This window comes from Anabrus simplex, chromosome 4, assembly GCF_040414725.1.
Source record: "Anabrus simplex isolate iqAnaSimp1 chromosome 4, ASM4041472v1, whole genome shotgun sequence".
Lineage (NCBI taxonomy): Eukaryota > Metazoa > Arthropoda > Insecta > Orthoptera > Tettigoniidae > Anabrus > Anabrus simplex.
The window spans coordinates 285044473-285065780 of NC_090268.1; the positions used below are offsets into that span (position 1 = coordinate 285044473).

General features: G+C 39.3%; 1 protein-coding gene across 2 annotated transcripts in view; it reads right to left on the reverse strand.

The window, feature by feature from the left end:
• The window catches only part of LOC136872657 (uncharacterized), an 85542-nt gene that overhangs the window by 31006 nt on the left and 33228 nt on the right, over window positions 1-21308 (reverse strand). The gene's annotated exons all lie outside the window — the stretch shown is intronic.

Genomic DNA, 21308 nt, shown 5'->3' on the forward strand with positions numbered 1-21308 from the left:
TAGGTTTTCTCTCAGGACAGGAAGTAAAGTAGGCCTCCCTCAAACAATGTACAGGATTCAGTAGGTGTAAAAGAGGGATGACAAGGAAAGGGGAGAATTGTAGAAGACAGGTGGTCTAATGTTTTAAGGGGAAGGAGATTGCAGGCTAAGGGCTCCATTTAGGATCAGAATTCAGGACAGGTGTCTGTGAGAAATCGGTACGAGCCACTGCAGGTAGAACAACCGAGCGAATATGAGGAACAAGGAACTGTTGCTGAGAAGTGTGGAAGTAAGCGAAAGGGAAAAGGTAGGAAAGGGAAATGTGGAGTAGTGGATAGGAAAAGACAGGTGGAACAGGGTCATGGGATGGAGAACAGGGAGGAGGAAGTAGCTTCTGCAGCCATCAGGAAAGATAGGACTGACCAGGAGGAGAGAAGATCAAATGAGGTGGGTAAGGTTGAGGCTGTGGTCATGGGGTATTCTATCGTTAGACATGTGGGGAAAGTGTGTGGAGGAAAGGGAACCACGGTAGACTGTTATCCAGGAATTAGGTAAAGGCAGATGTTGAGGAAAGTAGAAGAGAAGGAGGAGGGAAAGTAGAAGGTGGTAATGTTTCACGTTGGTACTAACAACTTAAGACAAGCAGACAACATATTTGGGGATGTGTGGAACCTGGTAAATGCAGCACAGGTGAAGTTGAAGGAAGCGGAGATTGTTATCAGTGAAATACTGTGTAGGAGAGATACTGACTGGAAGGTGATTGGGGATTTAAATGAGACTATGGAGTGGGTAAGTGGGAAAATGGGAGTGAGATTTCTAGATCCTAATGGGTGGGTAGGAGATAGGCATCTGCGCTCAGATGGCCTTCACTTGAACCGCAGTGGTACATGTAAGTTAGGAAATATGTTTAGAAAGGTTATAAGGAAGTACATTCAGGGAAACGGGGTGGCCTAGGGAATGGTGTTAAGGAAACAGGGAACTGGAAATCAAGTAGAGATAACATAAAAATGTTAGTGCTCAACTGTAAAAGTATTGTAAAGAAAGGAATAGAATTAAGTAATTTAACAGATATATACTTTCCAGATATTGTAATAGGAGTTGAATCGTGGCTGAGAAATGATATTAATGCATGCAGAAATTTTCTCACAGAACTGGAGGGTGTATAGTAGAGATAGAACAGGAACAGTAGGAGGGGAGTATTCATTCTGGTGAAAAAAGAATTTGTAAGCTACAAAAAAGTGAAAGATGACAAACATGAAATTCTAGGAGTAAGGCTCATCTCTAAAGATAATAGGCAACTTGATATCTTTGGAGTGTACAGACCGGGAAAGGGTAGCGCAGACACTGATTCAGAATTATTTGGTAAGATAATCGGTTATGTGGGAAACGGAAAAGAAAGGAACGGGATTGTAGTGGGTGATCTGAATTTATAATACCATTATAAATGGTCCGTTATTGGACATTATAAGTTTTCCAGCTTAACTCATTCCTGGTTGCCAGCGTTTCGCCCTCGTGTGCTAGGTTGGGCTCATCAGCTTGTACCTAGCACACCTACCAAGACGCTGGCTAGCGCATACCGTAGAGGCCACTGCGTGGGCCTTGGAGCCACCGGCAGTGCCAATGCACTATGAGAGACTTTGTCTCCTTACCAAAAATTGATGCCTGCTTGGCTATCAGATGATATACAGTAGATGATGATTCCCATAGGGAATCTGAAATATTTGTCCCGAATGAGTAAATTTATAATACCAATATACATGGTCCGTTATTGGACATCATAAATTTTCCAGCTAATTCATTCTTGGTTGCCAGTGTTTCACCCTCACAATCTATATATATAAAATAAGAGTTTTGTCTGTACATTGCTGAGAATTTGAAAAGAATGGTATTTCTGTATCAATCATGTCCACAGTAACAAGAAAATGCAGTTTTTACTTTTCCGTAATTTCTGTCTGTCTGTCTGCTTGTATGTATGTACACGCATCACGAGGAAACGGCTGAAGTGAATTTAATAAAAATCGGTATGTAAAGTCGGGGGGTGAGCTGCTACAATCTAGGCTATAAATCATTTTATTCATGCTGAGTGAAATGGTAGTTTAGAGGAAGGCCTACAATTCAATTCTCAAATATTTATATTTTAAGTGGTCCTGTCGATAAATACTACATAACTAAAGTTACATAGAATTAAATTTCCGATTTTATGTCTTATACAATTTTACCGTACTGGCTGTGATAACACTGATATTCATGAATTTCGATTTTTGTTGCTAAGTTCACATCGTGAACAATTTTAATGAAAATCGATATATAGAGTCAGAGAAGAAAAACTGTAGTCTAAACTATAAACAATTTTACTGAACCTGGGTGAAATGGTAGTTTAGGGGTAGGCGACTAAAATTTAATTTTTAAATACCTTCGTTATTGCTCCTGTAGAAAAGTACTACATAACAAAAGTTTTAGAGAATACAATTTCCGATCATTTATGTTTTATTCAGTTTTACCGTACCGACTGTGATAAGATTAGTATTTCAGATGCGGAAGAAAACTAAATGCGAAGGCCTACAATATCGAAAGCGCATAACATTGAGCAACAATAACATTACATTGACCATTGTTTGTTGTGATGTTCTTTGCCTCTTATCGTGCCCTCAACTCCGATAGATGGGATTACTGTTGAGTACCGAGTAAAACAGCCTGACTCAATATTGGCGGGAAAGAGCTGTGGAGTTAGAAAACTTTTTTCTTTAGCATGCCATTCCTCTGGTTCATACATTGTCTGATACTGCTGGTAGGTAACACACTGGCTCATCAGTATTCCAGCTATTTGCTCCCTACTCTGATGCGCTGTTTTGAATGAACAGTGTGCAGATTTGGCAGAGACTCACTTAGTAATAGTAGTATGACCTGGTCTAGAATTACAATTTAAACCTATTCCAAATATAGCACTACAATTCATTAATAATTCAAAATTCAACCCAGAAAAGAAACGTTACTTAAGAAAAAATTTGCCTCCAAGTCAGATAGATTTTTCCGCCACCAGTGTAGTGAAATGAAATTTTCTGACTCATCGGATACTCCTAGGAAAGAGATTAGTAAAAGGGCATAGATTTGTCATCCTGGGACTCCCAGCTATTAGACCCCCCCGACGAAAAAGACGAAGAGTGTCCACGGATCAAGGCTGTGCGGCTTGGCCATTCCAGCTCTGGAACTTTGGACTGTTAGATCGGCAGCGTAGTACTGTTCGTTAAAAGTGAGAAAATGCGTGGTTTTTCATTTGATCGAGTATTTCATATGGCTTTTAATCGCGCCATTCCTACTGACGTCATTGTAATGACCTATGTTCATTTCACTTGGGAAAACCACTAAGGCAGTCTTTCTGAGAATGTAAAAAAGCAAGTGGAGAGTGAGTGTCTGCCATTATAATGAAAACTCCCCAACCTGATTGTGATAGAGTAGGCAAGCAGACCTACCATCACAATGAAAATTCCCTAACCCAGTCTTCATTTGAGAAAAGACGTTCGGTGACTTCCCCGTCGCGTTTCTAGGGTAACGTTGCTATGCAATATAGCCTAATACAATCTTGCTCACAAGGTGAACACTACTTAACAGAATTCTGCATACAATGTAGAATTCCGTAGTGAAGCACGGGTACATCAGCTAGTAGGAAGATAAAGTTGGAATTCAAGAGGGCAAAGTGGGGCAAATATTCATTTATAGGAAGGGGAGTTAGGAATTGGAATAACTTACCAAGGGCAATCATTTAAGAAAAGGCTTGGAAAACAACAGATAGGAAATCTGCCACCTGGGCGATTTCCCTAAATGGAGATCAGTAGTGATTGACTGAAGCTTTTGTTGTTGTTGTTGTATATGTTTTTTGTGACATAATTTGCTTTGTATAATTTATTCTATTTTGCCAGGTTGGTTTTGTGTTTGGACTAGCAAATTCACCCATGCTTCGGTACGCTATTATACACTGTTTATAGATATCAAGGTACATTACTGTACACGCACTGAATAAGATTTTTTACATTACATGTCTCTTAGTGTTATCCGACAAACAGGTCCCCATACATTGTTTCCAATGTAAAGTGCGAGTTGAGGAGTTGTGATGATGACGTCAGGCTCACTTGCCTACTGCCATTCACAATCGAGTTGGGAATTTTTAATTCAATGGCAGGCTCCCTTGCCTCCTGCATGGTAACGATCGATTTGGAGAGTTTTCATTACAATGGCAGGCCCCCTTTCCTACTTCCAGACACATTACAATCAAGGAATTTTTATTATAATGGCAGGAACCATCCTTACTGCCAGTCAAGATTGACTTGTGCTGTTATCATCATAATGACAGGCCCCTTTTCCTAATGCCTGTCAGCTTACAGCCAGTCACACTCAAGTTGGTGAGTTTTGATTATAATAGCAAGCCAATTTGCCTAATGCTTGTCACATTTTAGATGGATAAATTTATTTATAATGGTGGCCACCCTTGCCTATTGCCAGACACAATCGGGTAGGGGAGTTTTGAACAAAATTCCATGCTCCCTTGCCTTCTGCCTGCGAGATCGAGAAGGGAATTATTAATTACAATGGTAGGCCGTCGTTAATAATGCCAGTTACACAGGTGTCGAAGAAGGACGTCATTCTAACTCCCAGTCAAAGTCGATATGGGAAGTACTGATTACAATAGCAGACGCCCTCCTACTGACAGTCACTATTGATATGTAAAGTATTAATTATAATGGCAGACACCCCCTTTCTACATCGCTACAAATCGACTTCAATGAATTAATATAGATCAACATATGAAAATATATGCATGTTTACAATATTGCAGACCTTCATTTACAGATTAACTGCTGCTAAACGGCACATCACGTCCACAAACAGATTGCACCATAAGACGCCTCCTTTAGTGGTCTAAATGGCTGATCCTATAACATTTTCCGTTTTGTGATACGACTTAGCGTTTAGCCACTAAATGCCTCGAAACGAATGTCTGCACCATCATTAAACTGCTTCCACATTTCAATATTTTTGCGGAGTAAAAAGTGAAAAATGTAAACATGTTGGAATTTCTCCGTCAGTTACAGGCTATAATTTTGTCAAATTTCAATTTTCTAGCTCATCTGGCAGATTGTGTCGCCATTTTGAATTGGGGGGAGGGGGTTAAAATTTAGGACTTTCAGAAAACTTTTAAAGAAACTTACAGGTTATTGTTTTGGATAAAAATATATCCGACTGCTTTCTTATGCTGAGCCCCAAATTTGAAGCCCCCCCAGGGAATTTGTAAATTTTCAGGGATCATGAGGTCATTTAGCTTTTCTGGTACAAAGTTGTAACTTTCTGAGACGTCTGGAAGTGTCTCATTAATTCACATCTATTTTCATTTTTACACAATAGATCGCTCCAAACCAACCTGCATTTAACTCCAGAAACGAGAATGACAACCAAAATAGAAGCCACCAGTTACAATACGCTCAACAAGCGCTCCATCCACCACCACCCAAAAGGGGGAAGGGAAACAACACTGGAGGAAGACTCAAACCGGCAAAAAGTTTGTACTGGCTGTATGTAGGCCATCTAGATGAGGATGCCACAGAAGAAGATATCAGAAGCTATATGACAGAAAAGGACCTCACCAAAGTAAAGGAATGCTTTGCCCTTTGAACGAGATGGAGGAATAAGGTATTTAAAGTAGCAATCGCAGAAGACAAAGAAACAGTGGGCAATGAAAACTTCTGGCCTAAAGGGACCACTTTTCACCCCTTTCAGTTCCAATATTAAAGGTTAGAAACCAGCACTATCTATCCCAGCAAAAAGTTATCAGGACGGCAGATTGCACAGTAACAGCAACAATATGGAATACCTCAAAATAATGACACAGAATGTAGAAGGCCTAAAGTATATAATTGCCATGACCCCACTTCTCACTTTTCAAGAGAATGATGTGCTACTCCTCACAGACACTTTCAGCATGGAGAAAGTATGCATTAACAGCTTCTACAGTAACCATTCCCTAGCCAAGAAAGGATACAGAAGCTGACCAGCAAGGAAACTAAGCTATTTCACAGAGCTGCACCTGCAACCCATCAGCTCAATGTTCGTACAAACAATATTCTGACAGTAGTCACTGGAAAAATGAACATAATAGGAGCATACTTCACACCAAACACAGAACCAGAGGTCATCATTGACGAGCTAGATAAGGCAATGGAGAACATAGAAAGCGACAAGCCTACCATGCTACTAGGTGACCTAAACTGCCATACAGATAAATGGAGCCCGAAAATCCAATCGGTCACGGATTTCCTCATGGAACACCAGCTAAGACTGCTCAATAGAGAGAAGAGAGAAGGACTACAAGTATATAGCTCCGAATGGGAGGAGCACAATTGACTTAGTCTTTACGAATACCCAAGGGCACACACAGGTAAAAATAGAAAAAAATGCTATCAGAAAACACCTCCCAGTAGTAACTGAAGTCCAAATAAGATCTGGAATACAGAAACAAGCAGGCAAAAACCTTAAACCAAAAGTCTCAAGACACATAGATGAGGAAAGATGGCAAGCAAAGAGCTGCCAGCAGTAATGCATATGTTAAAGCTGGGGAAGCAGGAGAACATCAGACTATGGGCACTGGAAAACTCTATGAAAATAAACAGTGCCAGAACAAAGGCAATGAAGTTTAGAAGGGGAGGAAGGATATCCAAGAGGGACCACCTCATGTGAGGAGGAGAAACCCTAGAATTTGTACCCAGCTGCAAGTACCTGGGGGCCACAATGCAAACAACCAGAACTGCCTTCTCCTTGCACATAGAAAAGAGAGCAATGGCTGCAATGAATGCAACATTATGACATACCTAAACTCCAAACACTTTCCCTGCCAACCGCTATAGCACTGTTCAAGCTTAAAGTTATGCCGACAGCCACGTATGGAATCCGAGTAGTGTGGCCCTACCTGACATAACAGTACAGCCAGCCCCGTGGTGTAGGGGTAGCGTGCCTGCCTCTTACCCGGAGGCCCCGGGTTCGATTCCCGGCCAGGTCAGGGATTTTTACCTGCATCTGAGGGCTGGTTCAAGGTCCACTCAGCCTACAAGATTACAATTGAGGAGCTATCTGACGGTGAGATGGCGGCCCCGGTCTTGAAAGCTAAGAATTATGGCCAAGAGGATCTGTTGTGCTGACCACACGACACCTCGTAATCTGCAGGCCTTCGGGCTGAGCAGCAATCGCTTGGTAGGCCTTGGCCCTTCGGGGCTGTTGTGCCATGGGGTTTGGTTTGGTTTGGACATAACAACACAGGAATCCTACTTTATCAAAGACATAAGGAGTTGCTGCGGGCTAGCAGAAACGCAAGCATACAAAACCATCATTGAAGAGAGACATAATAAAGCCAGTGAGATATCGAGAGAAATAATGGACTCAGAAGCGATGAAAACAGAAACCTGGAAGGGACCGAACTTCGAGCTTCGCCATCTCTACACAAGATTTGCCGCCCACTGTTTCCAGAATGAAGCATATCATGAATCCAAGGAGGACTGCGTTTGCAAACTATGAAACCAACCATGCCCCAAGTACCATTTGGCAAAATGTGGAAACAGAACTCAATCTTTAAACATGCTGACAAAAGACTGGTGAAAACCAAACCCAATCTAATGTACACATTGTGTTTAATAAAACTGTTATTACCAGGCGAGTAGGCCATGCGGTTAGGAGCGCACAGCTATGAGCTCACATCCAGGAGATAGTGGATTCGAACCCCACTGTAGGCAGCCCTAAAGATGGTTTTCTGTGGTTTCCCATTTTCACACCAGGCAAAAGCTGGGGCTGTACCTTAATTTAGGCCACGGCTGCTTCCTCCCCATTCCTAGGCCTTTCCTGTTTCATTATCGCCATAAGATTTATCTGTGTCAGTGCGACATAAAGAAAAAAACCTGTTATTAATTTATATATATAAGTTTACCTAAATACTTAAATTTATCAATAGTTTTGGTTTCATGTTCATTAACATTAATTTTATTTTTGAGTGGTGGATCAGTTAACATTATTTCAGTTTTTTCACAATAAATTCTAACAAGGAAACATCAGCAACGGTTAAGTCGCCGATCGCGATGAAACTTGGAAAACACATTGAAGTACATGTAAAAATAATGTCAGCATCAATTTTGGGTGCCGACATTCATTAGAGCGGTAACTAAGGGGCCTAAAAGTTGCAACATTTCAAGTTCCGCACGATCAGTGATGAATACCTGGTGGCCAATGCTTAGCCGGCACACTGTCTGCTTTGTGCCACACCTCTGCACCTCCTCCCCTACTTCTGGTTCGCCACAGCACGCTTCCCTTCTCCCCGCACCTGACTGTGTGCTTAGCTGTCGAAGAGAACCAGTGCTACACTTTGCGTACTCTATCAGCCTTCCTCATATCTCTCCTTTGTAATTTCCACATTGTATTAGTCAGTTTACATTTTCTGAAATATTTATGAAAACGTTTGCACCGGGCGAGTTGGCCATGCGGTTAGCGGCGCGCAGCTGTGAGCTTGCATCCTGGAGATAGTGGGTTCGAATCCCGCTGTCGGCAGTCCTGAAGATGGTTTTCTGTGGTTTCCCATTTTCACACCAGGCAAATGTTGGGGTTGTACCTTAATTAAAGCTACAGCCGCTTTCTTCCAACTCCTAGGCCTTTCCTATCCCATCGTCGCCATAATACCTATCTGTGTTGGTGCGACGTAAAGCAATTAGCAAAAATAGTATGGTGCCTGCTGTTAATTGTTTTGTTTCCATTTTCTTTTCACTATTTTTTAATGTTTCGAATAGACCAAAGATTGTTTACTATCAGTTATTGACGGGGAGTTTGCCTGATGTAATGTATACAGAGTCATTTATTGTGTTGCCTTGTAATTGTTTATTGTTGTACCAGTTCGTACAATAGCCATTTAACTTTTTGCGTATGTAACTGCCATTATACCCAGAAGACTGTAGTGTGATACTTTAATATCAGTACTTGTTGAATTCCTAGACCTTCGTCAGCTATAACACAGAAGTACCAGTAAAGTAAGACTACAGGTCTGCCTGTGATTACTGTATATCTACTGCACATATAAATGCACATCTTTTTTATTTCTGAAGGTTTTCTTATAACATCAAACTTTACTACATTCCATGCCATACTCATATCAAAGTTGCCTATGCATTAAATTGATTTATATTCGACAACCATTACCGCAACTGAAATGTGTTGTGGCTGTCACTGCAAAACATAAATAAATCATTCAGTACAAGCAGAAATAAAAACATTCTACGTATAGGCCTATTCCTTATACCAGAGTACGTGATACGGAAAATGCCAGTAGTTTCAAACTCAGAGTTTATAATTGTTGTTGCTGTCATCCGCGATGTCGTTTTGTTAAGACATAACTGATAGCGTACACAAATTGGGTGGGGGGAAGAGGACATAAAAAGAAGATCTGGACCTGTAGGTCTAACCAGGTTTTGATATCCAGAGGTACCGAATCTCAATACATTCATTGAGATCCTCTACCCGGCCACATAATTTCTTTAAATAAAAAGGTATTTAACATTGTTTAAAGGTGGGAGATTTATTTAGTGGTGGGTGATTTAATTGAATTAATTCCATATGTATGTCCACTCTAAAGGACACTAGTGACAGTTTTAAGGCATTTTAGAAGTAAATAATAATTTAAGCATAGGTAGGACACGGTACCCCATCCCACGTTTAACCACGCCCGGTGGTACTTAACTCGGAGTTGTACCCACGAATGTGACAACTCAGCGGAATTAGCAGGAATGAAAATATAACTTTTGAATAAAATATGGGTATATTAGTTTAGGTTATTTATTATTATTATGTGTGAAATGGAACGTTATTTAAAGGATTTCAATAATTATAGTACGAAAAGAAGCAAAGTACAGAGCCGGTCCCATTCAACAGCTAAGCAGCCGGCAAGCGTGGGGAGAAGGGAAACGTGTGGTGGCGAACCAGTTGGAGTGGGGAAGGGAGGAGGTGCAGAGGTGTGTCTCCAGTCACGCAGTGCGCCGCCTTAGCATTGGCCAGCAGGTATTCATCGCTGATCGCGCGGAACTTGAAATGTCACAATTTTAGGCCCTTTAGTTAACGCCCTAATGAATATCAGCACCCAAAATTGATGCCGACATCTTTTTTACGTGTATCTCAATGTGTTTTTCAAGTTTCATCGCAATTGGCAACTTAACCATTGCCGATGTTCCCTTGTAAGACCTATTTTCTGTGCTATTTCCTGCAGAGATCTGCTTTGATGCACAGTTTTCTAAATACTGTTAGATAATAATGCAAGGTCATCAGCAAATCCCCTACGGTTTAAACCAATTTTTTGTTTAGAACTTCCAATTTTTATGTTTTCAGGATTCTCTTTGAACCATTCTCTCATTACATATTCTAATGCACAGTTAAATAACAAAGGTGACAATCAATCACCTTGTCTTAAACCAGATCAGAAATTTCCCTTCTAAACTTAACTTAAAATGTTCAATATTGAAGGCCTATGTATGCAATCTACAAATCTACAAATGTTACTGACAGAGGCTTATTTCGTTTCTTGTAATATGCCATAACTAATTTGAGAGCAATGATCTGCTCAGCACACTTCTCCATGGTATAAAACCTATCTGGTATTCTCCTAGCTCTTCTTCTAATTGTTCTTTAATTCTTTTATATAAGATACAGGAAAGAATCTTATATGTACAGTCTAAGAGAGATAAGCCTCTATAATTATCAGGATCACTCTTATCACCTTTTTGTGAAGAGGGTATATTATAGCTGTCATTCAATGGTCAGGAAGGAAATCCAAACAGTATTATTTGCGTATATCCATGTTTCTACAAAAGTCTGATCTTCTCCACATGCCATACAATTTTTTCAATTCCTTCAATGCTTTTTCTACTTCTTGGAATGTTGGAGGATTTATATTATCAATTTTGGTTTTTACTGGAGTATTTGTAGGAATTCCTTTTGTTCTGCACAATTCAAAAGTTTGTTGAATGCTTTTGCCATGATTTCAGAATTTTCACTATTACTGTGTGCTAAGTTACCATTTTCATTTTTTAGCATTAAAGTAGGAGGATCATATTTTTGTAAGTATCTTCCAAAACTCTTATTATAATCTCTGTAATTTGTTTCATGATAATTGTCCTCTATAGAATTTATTTTTATTTAATTTTAGAATTTTCTTCTCTGCTGACTAAATACTTCTGCCATCAGTAAATCCTCACATATACACTCCCCATGTTCATTAATGATTCCTGGAATGTCCTTCCTATAACCTGTTTCTGCCTTGACCCTTCCATTTTCCACTAAAATACATATGACTGCCAATATGCTTGTCATCATGTTATCCTTGGCTGACTTCTTTGCTAAATTCAATTCCTGGCAAGTTCTTCCATTTTCTCCTTTGTTCCACAACCATTCCTATTTCTCTCCAACCTGCAGCTCCTTATTACTTTATTTCTGTGATAATATAGCTTACATGTTTTCACAGTACTCAACATTTGCTTTAAACCCATCCCAAAGATAATTTATTCTTTTATTTTTACACTGCTTCATTCTTTGACAATGCTACAAAAACTTTTAGTGTTCTTGAACCATTCACTGTTTTTTTCTTCTGATAGAGAGAGAGATTCCAGTAAGTTGCATTTATACATCCATTATGTGTTAAAAACAGAAGAAGATGAGTTATTTTTATGAATAACTAGAAGTCATTACAGATGCATTTCTTGTGGGAAACAACAAGATCATCCTTAGAGATCTGAATACTAAAAAAGGAAAGGAGCAGACATTTTAACCAATAATCAGAGTAAACAGTACGTATGATGTGAGCAATGATGATAATAATAATAATTTATAATTCCATGTGGCTATTTCTAGCAGAGTGCAGCCCTTGTAAGGCAGACCCTCCAATGAGGGTGGGCAGCATCTGCCATGTGTAGGTAACTGCATGTTATTGTGGTGGAGGATAGTGTTATGTGTGGTGTATGAGTTGCAGGGATGTTGGGGACAGCACAAACACCAGCCCCCGGGCCATTGGAATTAACTAATGAAGGTTAAAATCCCCGACCCGGCCGGGAATCAAACCCGGGATCCTCTGAACCGAAGGCCAATACGCTGACCATTCAGCCTACGAGTCGGACAGCAATGATAATGGAATCATATTTATCAGCTTTGCAACTTCCAAAGAACCCTCATTAGCAGTACTGTACTCATTACCAGTACAGAAACACTCACAAAGGAACTTGGGTTTCGTCAGGTGGAAAGAGATCAAATAGATTAAAACTAAAAATGGTATGGCAATCAAAAACTGGATTACTGACATAAAAGTGGTACTCGTGGCAGAATGCAATAGTGACCACCTTTTAATCAGGAGCTGACTGCTTTTACAGAGAAGAACTTCAATGAAACAAATGATTTTATCACAGTACCATTGGTTGTGGCTTCATACACAACCATCAACCCGGCTCAAGGGAGATAGGATAATCTTCCCTATCCTTCACCTGAGTGAGTAATTCTTGTCTGGCGCACCCACGTTGCGAGGGGGGGGGGGGGTATCCTCCACGTCAGTAGGCCGGTGTAAAGAGAGCTAAGTTCAGACAGGGACCCAGTCTCACGGGGTATAACGTGGAAACCATGCCCAAGGTTACGGGTGAAGACCTTAACAGCATCTTAGGCAGAGAAGGAGACCTTCGGAATGGCGAAGATGGTGTATTAGGCAACCTATCCTCTCTGGGGAAAATTAGAAGAGGAAACCACTGCGTTGTGGAGAAGAGGGATCTTCAAAGGCTAAGGGAGTAAACCCCGAAAGAAAGTCCTCAGATGTGTTAGGTTTAGCAGATCAGCAGATGACTAAATTTGTACTTGCTTTCAACTATAATACAAGCCTCAGTTGGAAGTTTAAAAAATGGAAATGGAATTTACAAGTCTCTGACTGCAGTTGCAAAGTATGATGGTAATGCTGATATTCGAGCAAGTGTTAGATCAGAGAACAAAACCCGATTTGGAACAATAAATATTTTAACAATGAATGGGAAGGAAAGTGAACTGATTGACCTAATGGGAAGACGAAAACTCTACATTCTGGGATTATTGCATAAGACTATTTTCATGTTTTTTACCCGTATTGAACTTAATACTAATTCTTACAATTCTTGTTTTATTTTCCACCTAATTCAATACATAAAAATGTTTATTGTCTCTAGAAGGACATTTTATTACACTAACAAGGACATGTTTTGCTCGTTATATCGAGCATCTTCAGCCTCATTTGATTAAATATCTCAAGGTTAAGTCTTTACATTGAACTTTCATATAAACAATTTGATCATTAAAACTATTTTACACCAATAAAATATTACCACTAGTTAACAATAATTAAAAAGACTTAACAAATTAAAATATGGCTGTGATGGACTAGACATTGATCACAATTTACTGATGTCCAAGTCATAGTAACGTTCTAAACATCTGTAAGATTTGGCTAAAAATCCCATTAGTTGTCAGTTTTTACTAACACTATTTAGTGTTAAGTTATTTTTGTAAGTTGAAATGTCTTATTTGAAATTAATGATGTTAGAGGATTAAACTTGCAATGTTTTTCTCCTTCATTGTACTTTCAGTTTAGTTGAGAAACCCCTACAGTATTAAAAGATTGTACTTTGAAGGTTTGTAGTCATTTGGAATCATCATACTAGCAGTCCTCCCCTTTCTTCAACTGCTTTGAGTCAGCCTATTTTAACAATGATCTGTTTGTTATTGAAGTGTGGTTAAAAAGGACACCAATAAATGTCACTTAATTGCTACTGTATTGGTTTACTGCAACATTTGTGGATGAACGTGTCCCTTTATTCACGCTTTAGTGCTTAGCTGTGCTTTTTGCAGTACTGCAGTCCATCACAGCCATATTTTAGTTTGTTAATTCTTTTTAATTACTGTTAACTAGTGGTAATATTTTATTGGTGTAAAATAATTTTAATGATCAAATTGTTTATATGAAGTTATATGAAGTTCAATGTAAAGACTTAACCTTGAGATATTTGTTCAAATGAGGCTGAAGATGCTCAATATAACGAGAGAAACATGTCCCTGTTAGTGTTGTATTGTAATAAAATGTCCTTCTAGAGACAATAAACATTTTTATGTATTGAATTAGGTGGAAAATAAAACAAGAATTGTAACAATCCTGGGATTAAGTGAAGTAAAATGGAAAGGGAGAGGAATGAAGAAACCAAGATAGGGGTACATCTTGTACTGGAAGGGTAACAGTAAAGAGAAAAGAAATGGAGTGGGATTTGTAGTGAATCAGAATGTTGAACCAATAGCTGAAGTTGAGTATGTAAATGAAATAATTATAATAATGCACATACATGTAAACAAGGAACTACTGAAGATAGTACAGGTGTATGTTCCACAGACAGGATATAGCATGGAAGAAAAAGAAGAGTTCCTCAATGAACTGGAAAAACATATTGTTGGAGATGGGATCATGATAATGGGAGATCTGAATGCTCATGTGGAAACTGATAGAATGGGGTATGAGAATGTTCTGGGTCCACATGGATATGGCAATAGAAATGAAGATGGAGAGAGAATGTTGGACTTTTGTATCAGAAATAACCTGATCATAAAGAACACATGGTTTATGAAGAGGAATAGCCATAAGATCAGCCGATATAGTTGGGATGGACAGTATGGAATACTCATAGATTTTATAATAACAGACCGAGAATGGGGAAGATACATCATGAATATGAAGATAATCCCCAGTGAAAGTATGAAAGGTGATCATAGATTATTAATTTTGGAATTAAAACAAGTAAAAATCCCTAAAATTGTATTGAAAAAGAAACCAAAGATCAGGATTTGGGAATTGGAGGAGGATAAAAGAATGGCATTCCAAGATTGTATAAAAAGGAAGTTAACTAACACAGAAATACGAAGTGAAGAAGAAGAGTGGGACAATTTAAGACAGACATTTGTGGAAGCAGCAATTGAGGTATGCGGGGAAAACAAAAGCAAAGGTTAAGGAAAAGGAGACACGGTGGTGGACAGACAAAATTTAAAAAAAAATAAAAGGGAACAAGGTGAAGAAAGAAATGGATAAGGAAAAGCAAAAAACGTACCAGAGGGATGAGAATAAGATAGAAAGATTACATGTGGAATACAAAAGATTGAAACTACAAGTAAAGAAGGGTATCAAGGAAGGAAAGGAGAGATGTTGGGGAGAGTTTACGAACAAAATTGAGCAAGATAGTCGAGGAAATCAGGAACTATTATACAGAGAAATAAAATCGAAAAGAATAAATCAAGAAAAAATCAAGGCATTAGAGAGAGAAGATGGATTCATAGTACATGACGAAAAGGGTCTTCAGAAGGTGATGCCAAAATATTTTGAAAAACTTTATAATGAGGATGACTGCTCAGAGGAGGGAGATAAGAAAATGGAAATAATAGATGGAGAAAAAGAAGAGAACCCGATAACATAGTTGGAAATTGAAAGGGCAGTGAAGGCAATGACCAAAGGTAAAGCAAGTGGAAAAGACAAATTCAATGCTGATATGATTCAGGCAGAAGGAAGCACTGGGCTACAATGGCTATACAGAGCCTTCAATGCCATATGGAAGGATGAAAAGATACCTGAAGATTGGCAACAAGATAGCATTGTACCACTGGTCAAAAAGGAAATAGGAAGAAATGTGAAAATTATAGAGGTATAACCCTATGATCATATGGGCTAAAAATAATGGACAAAGTCACAGACAAAAGAATGAGGAATATAACAGAAACACAGAGGAACAACAATATGGCTTTAGACCAAATAAATCAACACTTGACTTGATATTTACAGTGCGAACAATAATGGAAAAACTTCTGGAAAGGAACAAGAAAATCATCTTCATATTGTTGGATTTGGAAAAAGCTTATGATACAATTAAGAGAAAACATGTATGGGAATGCCTACTGAAAAGGAATGTACCAAAATCATTAACAAGATAAAAATGTTACATCATGAGAATAAAAGCAGAGTACAAGTGGGGAGTGGTGACTCTGAATCATTTTATGCAAAAAAAAAGTCTCAAGCACAGAAGTGCACTGTCGCCATTATTGTTTATTATATTGAAGGATGAAATCATAAAACGGGTAAAACAAAGTATCAGTAGTGATGAGGTGAATGCTTTGGTATTTGCAGATGATGTGGTGATTTGGGGAAAGGTGAAAAAGGAAGTATAAAGGAGACTGGACATTTGGAATGAAAATCTGAAGGAGTTTGGAATGGTAATTAGTAAAAAGAAAGCTGTAGTCATGCACTGAAGAAAAGAGAATAAGAGAAGCCAAGTGAACATAGACTGAGAACGGTTAGAGAATGTAGAACAGTTACACATGTGTGCAGCATTATTAATGGAAGAAATGAAATCAACCCTGATATTAATAAAAGACGAAGTAAAGGTACAACATTTTATCATCAAGTCAGAGAGCTTTTATGGAATGACAGAAGTACCCAACAGAATGAAATTAACATTATACAAACAGTATTTCATACCGATTGTAACATACGGACTAGCAACGCTGGATAAGATCCAAGCAGTAGAAATGAAATTTTTAATAGCATTGGTTAAAAAGACAAGAGGAGATAGAATTCAAAATATTAAAATCAGAGAAGAGCTAAATATAGAACTGTTAGTACAGAAGATACAGAAACCAAGACTGAGATGCTTCGGACATGTAAAATGAATGGGAAAGGAACGGGTAGCAAGAAGGGAATTGGAAAGAGAAGTTAAGGGAAAGAGACCAGTTGGAAGACCAAGAAGAAGGTGGATGGATCAGATTTGGAAGGACATTAGAGAAGCTGGATTGGATGTGGTGGAAGTAATGAAGCAGGAAAAGTGGAAGGACAGAAAGGAGTGGAGGTGTCTTGTTAACCACGCCCGGGCGACTGGAGTGGGACATTGATGATGATGATGATGATGATGATGTAGTGGAAGATGACAAAAAACTATATTCCTGAATTACCACTCTGAAGAGGAGGAAGGCACCAGACAAGATGTAGACTAAGATGGGGAAAGCCTTTGAGATACCACCAGAAAAGGAGCAAAACTAGCAACTGAGAGGTCTGTGAAATGAAAGCCTGGCTCAATGAAGAGTGTGAGAATGTAGTAAAACTAAAGAAACATGCTGAAGAGGAGTCATTATGAAGAACAGGCAAGAAAGAAAGTAAGGCATAGTAAAGCATATAAGGCATAGGCATACAGGTTACTTTGAGAAGAGTGAAAAGCAAATGCCTAAATTAAGGTGGTGGTGGTGGTGATTTTTATTTTAAAAGGAAGTACAATTACATAATCATCCTCTCTGAACAAATTAGGTGGAAAATAAAATTTAAATAAATTAAAATTATTTATTCAATGAAGGAATTACAAAATCAAACAAAAAGTATTGTATTAAGCCAAAAAGGTCACAAATGAATCAAAAGGGAATGTAAGTTCCCTGAGTAACAGAACACCTGAAATTTACATACCGTTGATTAATCCACTCTCACACATAAAGCGAATGACGAGATCAGCAGTAGTCACATCATTGACTAGTATGAGTTTGAGTTTCTCCTGCAGGCTGAGGTTCTGTCTTAGACCAGAGAGATCAGCACACTGTGAGGATGTGGGCCACAGTAAAGTTAGCATTACAAGAACATACTGGGGGTGGCGGGGTGGGGGAGGGGGATCTTCCTTCATTAGGAGGTAAGAATGCATGGATCTTCCTTGACCCATCCTCAGCCTACAAAAACCTCTCTCCATGAAGGCCGGAAAGAGGACTGCCACACAGTAGGTGTCTTCTTAACTGTTCTCAGCTTATTGGGAGTTCGGATAGCTAGCCACTCCGATTCCCAGGATGCCAAGATGGTTCGACATAGCTGAGAACAAATATCTCTAGCAAGTACATTCACAGGTCTACGAGGTAAAAGTATCGCTTCCTTTGCATCTTCATCTGCAAGTTCATTTCATGCAATCCCAATGCGGCATAGAGGCCATGTGAAAGTGAAGCTAGAAGGTGATGAATCTACTGTACCAGTTGGTGTTGTGGGTAACAGGTATCAAAAGACCGCAAAGAACTTAACGAGTCAGTACACACGACAAAGTGGTTTCTTTTGTCGCCTACTGCAAACTGCAGAGCTTCTAAGATGGCAAAAAGCTCTGCAGTATACATGCTACAGACACTAGGAAGCGAGATCTTTATGCTTACATTATCGGTGATGAAAGAGCAACCCGCATGTTCTCCAATCGTAGCACCATCCATGAAGGCATGTCTCGCACCCAGGTATTGGTGAATATAGTCCTGCAAATACCTCCGATGAACAGAGGCATCCGTGTTCACCTTGGGTCCATGGAGTAGATCTAGCTGTATATCTGGTTGTGGAACTAACCACGGAGGTACCTTGTTAGAAGTCCGCTGAAGGCAACCGCTGATAGCTACATCTACCTCACTATACAAGCTATCAATTAAAAACCCAATACATGGACAGTTTTGGTACCTCTGGTGGTATTGGGTACTAAAGATGCAATGAGAGCTTGGATGTACTGGCATTTCACAAATTTTGGTAGCATACATGAGAAATTACTGCTGCCTCCTTATTTGTAAAGATGGAACTCCTGTTTTAGCGAGTAGGCTGGGAAAGGGGCTAGTATGGAAAGCTCCCATTGCCAGCCTAACTCCACTACGGTAAACACTATCTAAAATGTTCAGTGTAGATCTTGATGCTGAACCATAAACCGCACCCCCATAGTCCATTCGGGAGAGGACAGTTGCAATGTAGGAACGTAGCAGCACTGCATAGTCAGCCCCCAACAAGGTGCCACTGAGAAACTTAAGGCGGAAACACACTACTGTCACTTCGCGTGAACTCTCTCTTAGCTGAGTCAGCGTGGAAGGGAAATTGATAATGTCACTGCTTGCGGCATGAAGACAGGAAACACACTGTTCTCATGTTCACAGATCACAGTATACTTCATCCGATGGCAACCTACAATAGTACGTCCAGTTCTTCGGATTCTGATGATCTTTGAATTGCCTGTGATGTTTCTGTTGCCATGAGTACTGTCTGTCGCAAACGACTGTGGGTACATGAAAGTAATTTGCGGTGAATACCACAACTTAGTAAGGGAGCTAAATCGGCATCCAGAAAAATTTCAGATGTACTTCAGACTGAACAAAGATGAATTCAACTACATTCATAATCTCATCAAAGATGAAATTGTTGGCCGAAGTACGCTCTGCATTTGCAACTGATTTGGAGGAATCCTACACAGGCTTTTCAGATATCAGAAAATTTCAAAAAATTACTTCAGCTCACTTGAAGGCTCTGTGCCATGGCAATTACCAACAGTTCGTCATGGAAGAATAAATTGAACAAAGAAGAAAAGAACTATGCGGCAGTGAATGGATCATACAATAAATATTTATTCACCGATCTCTAATTCAACAGGGTGATTCGTATTTCTAATTTGTGTAGTATTTAATTTATCATTATTATGTCCGGCTCTGTGGCTAAATGGTTAGCGTGCTGGCCTTTGGTCATCACAGGGGTCCCGGGTTTGATTCCCGGCAGGGTCAGGAATTTTAACCATCCTTGGTTAATTTCGCTGGCACTGGGGATGGGTGTATGTGTCGTCTTCATCGTAATTTCATACTCGTCACGACGCGCAGGTCGCCTACGGGAATCAAATTAAAAAACCTGCACCTGGTGAGCCGAACTTGTCCTCGGACAATACCAGCATTAAAAGCCATATGCCAGTTTATTTAAATGATTATTATTATTATTGTACCGGACGGTACACCTCCACGCCGCTAATTCAAATATTGTGCCAATTGAAACTTCTCTACTGGAGAAACTTGGAACTTTAACTACTGAACTAATTCCACGGTTATTCAGAAGATGTCATTGAGTGTTTTTTATTTGCCTTTGTTTTTCAACGATTAAGAAGTGTGGACAATCTCTAACAGATGTCTCTACCCAAAACTATGGTAATACACTCTGGTGCAATGGAATGAACTTTCTTGAAGAAATATTGTATTCCTAAGTTTTGTTTTTACTAAATTTTGTTCTGTGGTTTGTGGGTTGGAAATATAAATCCTTTCTTTCCGCCTGTTTCGAATGTAACCAATCAGGAATTTATGTAATTAATTTTCCACCAATAAGGTGTTTCTTCCTTGTCTTGTGTATTAGTTTTTGCTGTTATCCAATAAAAGTTTGTGGGCGGGTTGTTATCATTCATGAAAGGCCTTGAACGTTCCACGAGGGTATAAAAACTGCTGATTTTCCTGTCTCAGGGCCACTTCAGTAACATCTTTCTTAGTGTGTGGATATGTAGCAGGGGGCGGGACACGCCTCTTTCTTCGGGCAACAGATCTCCAACAAGGTAATGGCCTGTTAACATCCTTATTTCTTGCTAGCTCAGCAGTTTAACTCTCAGAGAAGGTTCGAATCCTTTAATATGTAACCCATCTTTTAAAATGTAAATTCCTTTTCTGCCTATGTAAGATCTACAAATATCTTTTACTGTAAAGCGGGATAGAGAGTGCTTCACCCTCTCTAACTCCCCTTCATTTTGAAAAGGAGGTGACTACGTTTTCATAACCATTCTTCTCTTCTTTAATGTAGTAAAGTTTTCTCATACGGGTCACCTCCCTAGCTTGGGATTAGCCCCTGTGTTTCGGCCTAGAGCCACTTAGGTTTTAAAAGTGTATTTAGGAGTGCAAGTTTACGCCTCCAATCCCTTCTGTACTTTGGGCCAGTAACTTAACCTGATGTTTTGTTTTCTTCATGCGAAGGCCCGGTAGGTTGGGTACTAAATACCCCTGTTTTGTATGCCTTGATGGCAGTTTGGATAAGAGTCTGTTATTGCCTTGATAGGCTTGAAAGATCGAGAGCGGGTCAGCTCTTTATGGTGTTGTGGTAAAAGTGCCTTAGAGAGGCTTGAGGTTAATAGCTGGGAGCAAGTGCTCCTTGTACTTAGGGGTTTTCTGCCCTTTAGCAATTGTGGTTGCGAGCTGAGAGCTCAGAAATTAAACTTAGGGCTCGAAGCCCAAATCTTGTAACGAACTGTAATTTGTTAATTTGTTGATCTGCTACTTGGTACCTGTTATACTTTGTTATTTGTTGGTTTTGAAAAGAAAATATAACCTTGTTAAAGTTTTAAATTAACTTTAATTTTGTAGTTGAGACCTATTCCAGCCCGCACCTTCTTTCACCTCTAACTACCACGGATATCTCCGTAACAATTATTATTATTATTATTATTATT